The 5,566-nt window shown below is 34.8% G+C and overlaps 1 pseudogene; it reads right to left on the reverse strand.

Moving 5' to 3' along the window:
- Window positions 1–851: 851 nt before the first annotated feature.
- Window positions 852–3,164, reverse strand: LOC126630099 (uncharacterized; annotated as a pseudogene).
- Window positions 3,165–5,566: the final 2,402 nt, after the last annotated feature.

The raw sequence follows: 5,566 nt of genomic DNA on the forward strand, positions 1-5,566 counted from the left end.
CTTATTCTATAAAAGGGACTCCCTCACCATCATTAGAGAGCATCGCCGGCTACTAAGCAACCGTCTTGCTGCGAGCATCAACTCTAGCCCATATTTATGTATTGAGGAGCGAGCCCTTATACTATAAAAGGGACTCTCTCACCTTCAAATGCCACAAGCCGAGCCAACCAAGACAACATAACCCACGAACCGAGCAGCCTCGCAGCGTGTGCTACTTCTAGTTGAGCATCATTTCAAATTGAGCACTGCCTCATATCAAGCATCAGTTCAAGACAGCATCTAGTTACTTCGGCTCACACATGGACTGAATTTCAAGTCTCCAGCCAAAAGACTCTCTTGGCTGAAGACTTGGGGGACTACTGTTTATACCATATTTAGGGCCTCGTATTTAGACCTCGTATAAATACTCAAGGGACTTAAATGTAATTATGTGATAAAGGAAAGGGCAAATATGTAATAAGTGAAGAGTCCTTATTCTATAAAAGGACCCATCACCCTCACAATTAGGGAGGCCAACTCTTAGGCCTAAAGCCCCCCCTCACCCTCTCACATCTCCTCTCACATTACAGAGGTTTCTCTCCCTCACAATCCTCTCATAAATACATAATCAGTGTGGACGTAGCCCAAACATTGGGGTGAACCACGATACATCTTGTATTATTTACATTTCATGCAGATTCACGGTCGGATTTACGTTGTTCCAAGACCTCCGGTTTTGTGCATCAACAGTATGGATATTAAAATGTTAGATGGAAATCAAAATTAACTAACTTTTTACACTAATTTATTATGTGAAAAAAGAAAAGAAAAAAAAACTAAATTCACACATGTTATACATGTCCGCTTTCGCTTCAAAGTGGGCAAACTTGAAAACCAACATGAGCCATCAAGAGTTGAAGTTTTAACCTCAGATCATTGTATTTAGACTTGAGATCTCCAATTTCATATTTATGTTTGGACTTAAGATCCCCAATTTCAAATTCATAAATGGCCTTAAGATTTTCTATTTCGGACTGATATTGTCTTTCTACCTCCTCTTGTATGTTTTTCTCATTAATGTTAGAAGTTGTTGAATTTTGACCAAACACTTGAGATAGAGTTATACATGTCTCATACATGTGAACACGTCCGTATCCATCTAGTCCCATAACTTTAGTAAACACCACTCGATAAGCGTCATCTTACTCATGCTTTCACCTTTCCTCTAGGTACTCATTGAATTGATTCTAAAAAATCCATGATGGAATCAGTTAGCTTGACAATATAAATTACACACAACCCCACTAATGGAATTACATAAACTGTTCTTATACTTGCATACATGAAATGAAGCAATTGTACATTATACTTACATTAATATTGACACTTCCATAATCATAGATTTCCTTATCACCATTCTTTGTTTTTTTTTTTTTTTTTGCTTGGGTTTTCAAGTACATGCTCAACCAATCTGTTTTCTCTACATTATCTTTCATCTTAGTGACAAAAAGAAATTAATCTTGTTAAAAATATAATTTATTTAAGTCTAGACCCTTAACGCAAGATGAAAATGGTTGGAAGTCGGTAGAATTTGACCATTGTATGAGATTATTAAGTATTTTGTACTCATACCAGCAATATTCATTAAAAAAAAGCATGAATTTGTGCTAGATTAATATTAACAATTCATTTACAAGTAAGCATGAATATGTCCTAAACTTACATTAAAAATTCATCTGAATAAAGGCATATGGATGTTGAATTAGATCTTTTGCACTATTGCATGTTCTTAAGTAAGTCCCTATGAGAAGAAGCAAAAACTAAAACGTACCTAATGCATTTACCTTATGTGTTAATTGCGCATATGAATTGCGACCAGTCCTATGAGGGGCACCTCCTATTTGCCTCAGAAAATTCCTACAAGATTTTAATTCAGTTAAAATAAATTCCTATTAAAACTTTGTATTCATATTTACTACCTTTACTTTCGGAAGACCCCAATACTTGACTAGTATCTTTAATGCTTTGTAGTGACCCAAGGAGTGTGGCTAAACTTTGTTCATCAGTCTCAACCACATCTGTTAACATTTCATAAAAGGTGACATCTCCTGAGCGAGGATTTCTATCCTTAAAACTAGTGTAACTCATAGTGTCTGCCTTAAAAACACCTAAATTTTGAGTGGTTCTACTTACGAAACTTAAATCCATTGATGACATATCGTTTATATCTATGTGCAAACTGATCAGACCTATTAGCCAAATTAATTATTTCTTCAGAAAATACTACATTTGCAATTTGTCTATAGTAACTGTATAAATGCAATGCTCAAAGTACTCAATGCTTCAAAGTGCTTACATAATCTTTAAACTATATGCAAAATGTCTCATTGTGAATTTTTCTAATATGATGACTTGTTGACGAGGTATTTCGCGTCGAAGTATTTGAAGGTGTTGATTGTATTTAAAAACATTAACTTTTAACCAAAATAGAAAAAAAAATGAATAGATTTCAAAGTTCAAAATTATAATCGTATTTTGAGTTACTTTTGCAATGGTGTGACATCATCTGTGTTGACTAGCACATATCTTTGTGCTTGAGCCCATGTAACGTCATCTAGATTTATTTTAACTCCTATAGACAAAGGACAGCCAAATTAACTACCTCCAACCAAGTTTGGTTTTAACTTCATTTTAAGTATCGTGCACAAAAATTCATGCATTCTTCCATTAAATACCCCTCAACAATTAAGGCCTTAGGATGCGCATGATTACGCACATAATTTTGAAGTGTTAATAAATACCTACAAAACAATGTAATTAAAACAAAATTTGGTAAGTTATATTAAAAAAAATAAACATATTTGATTAAGATGAAATTAAAATTACATTAGCATATTTACAAACCTCTCAATAGTATACATCCATCGAAATTGAATAGCTCCAACAATTAATGCTTCCTCAGCTAGATGGATAAATAAATGTTCCATTACATCAAAGAAAGACAGTGGAAAGATCTTCTCCAAATGACAAAGTGCATGGACAATCTGATCTTGAATATGTTCAAAATCAGATAACATGTTCACTTTTGAGAAAAGTTGTCTAAAGAAACAGGTCAACTCGATTAATACCTCAGCAATAGTTTTAGGCAAAGCTCTAAGTGCAGCTTCTGGAAGTAATTGTTGCATTAGTATATGCTGGTCATGGCTTTTAAGACTCCAAAGACTACGTTCCTTTATGTTTACATGACAAGAAATATTTGAAGCTTAACCGTCTGAAACCTTTACTTCCTTCAATACTTTTAGGAACACATCTTTATTTTCTTTATTCATAGGAAAAAAAGCAGTAGGTAGGAAGCTTAACCGTCTGGAATTTTTACTTCCTTCAATACTTTTAGGAACACATCTTTATTTTCTTTATTCACAGTAAAATAAGCAAGAGGTAGGTAAACCTTTACTCCTACCTCATTCTTGGGGGTGTAATGGCTTTTTGATGCTCAACTCTTACAAATCAAGCTGTGATTTCAAATTCTCCTTGGTCTTTTTAGCAACACCTAACAATGTCTAATGTATATTTTTAGAAAAAATATTTTCAATATGCATGACATTTAGATTTTGATGAACCAAATTATGTTCCTAATACAGTAACTAAAAAACATAAATACTTTTATTCTTCCATAATTATCGATCATTTTTATTCTTAAGTTCATCTATTTTCCTTTTTCGAGTGTCTTCCTTTTTACACTCTATGAGCATCATTTGTAATTGTCTTTTCACATCAATACCAGAAATTTAGGTGGTGCACGTCCTCATTCTTGTGTGCCATCAAAAGACACCTTATCTTTTCGAAACTTATGACTTATGGCTAAGTGCCTAAGGTGACCTGTGTAGCAATAATTTCTTCTATTAGTCAGCCAACGAGATCTTGTGTTCTTATTGCAAGAAGGACATGCTTCCCCCCTTTAGTGCTCCAATCCGATAAATTTCCATATGCAGGAAAGTCACAAAATTCCAAAACAATGCAACATGTAGTTTAAACATCTAATTGCTCAAGGCATCATAAGTATGTACACCTTCATGCCACAATTTCTTTTGACTCCTCAATCAATGGTTGTAAATATACATTAATCTCATTACCATGTGCTCTCAAGCCATTTATAAGCACATATAATATATAGAAAGGCTGCTTCATGCATATCCATTGACATGTCTGACCCTGATATTCACCAAACACTATAATAGGTATCTGCTGGCCGACACTAGAAGGTGATGAAGCCATATTAGGATGCATGAGAATTAATGAACATAAATAAAAGTTATAAATTTAACTATAGTGAATATGCAATTGAGGAATATGTTCAGAGCATACAACTAAACCAAGACACTAAAAAGGAATAATATCAAATTGAATGAAAAAAAGGATGGGTCCTACACTGAGAGGACTCGAAGATGCTGATGCGTAAATGCCTTGACGCTGGGATTGTATGCCTCGATTCTAAGTCTGAATGGGGCACAAAACAAAACATGAGGGAACCAAGTTGATATATAAGTAATACTGAAACAGTTATTCAATAACGTACTGACCCCCAAAGTTTATGAAAACTCAATAATATAATATGTAATAGGTTTTTCGAAAACCCTAACATGCCATAAAACCTTCCTAAAACATATATCATAAATAGTGTGCTAAATAGTTGTATCAGTATTGCCCGAAGGCATAAAAAACTCTTCATTCGCCTGAATGCCTTCATTCGACCCATAGGCCCCTACATCACTCAACCGAAGCCATATATAGATATCATTCAACCAGTAGGCCACTAGATCACTCGAAAAAAACCATATATAGACATCGTTCGGCCCGTAGGTCACTACATCACCTGACCGAAGCCATATATAGATAACATTTGCCCGTAGGCATGTAGTGACCACTAGATAAGCACAAAACTCATTGAACAATATATATATATATATATATCTCTCTCTCAACGGAGCTCAATAGCTCAAACATCATATCATAAATCATGTTTATAGTATATAGTCATCAATTATATATACCACAAAGAACGTAAAGTCGATAAAACATGATAATTCATAAAGTGTGAAATATCGGTAAGCGTAAATCCAATTTACTTATAAACGTTTCATAAAAGGCAACCATTAAATCATGTTTTTCATGTATGCATTTCTAGCAATTAAAACATGCATTTTGGAAGGGGTCCACTCATAGATACTCCGTCGTTAAGAGCCGTGCAAAATAGGAAGGACGGAAACATTGCTAATAATAGCACCTAAGCACATAAAGGGTCCAATTAATAAAATTCTACCATAACTATTGAATTTTAAAAAGTGGACGTCATAAACGGATTCAAGATGTCGAAAAACATAAGGGGGGACCTCTGGTGCCCCCACACACTAATTTGGGTAGCCGAAAAAGTTGCTAGTGTTGCCGTGGACGGCGGCGGAGCACAATACCTCTAGTGGAGGCGAGTGTGCTCCACGTGCTGGCCAAAGTAGACACTTATGCGCCTATGCGCAGTGTGACAACCAGTCTCTAATTTTATGATTTTATGAATTTCAAAAGCGTGAATTGA

This window comes from Malus sylvestris, chromosome 7 (genome assembly GCF_916048215.2).
Source record: "Malus sylvestris chromosome 7, drMalSylv7.2, whole genome shotgun sequence".
NCBI classification, from domain to species: Eukaryota; Viridiplantae; Streptophyta; class Magnoliopsida; order Rosales; family Rosaceae; genus Malus; species Malus sylvestris.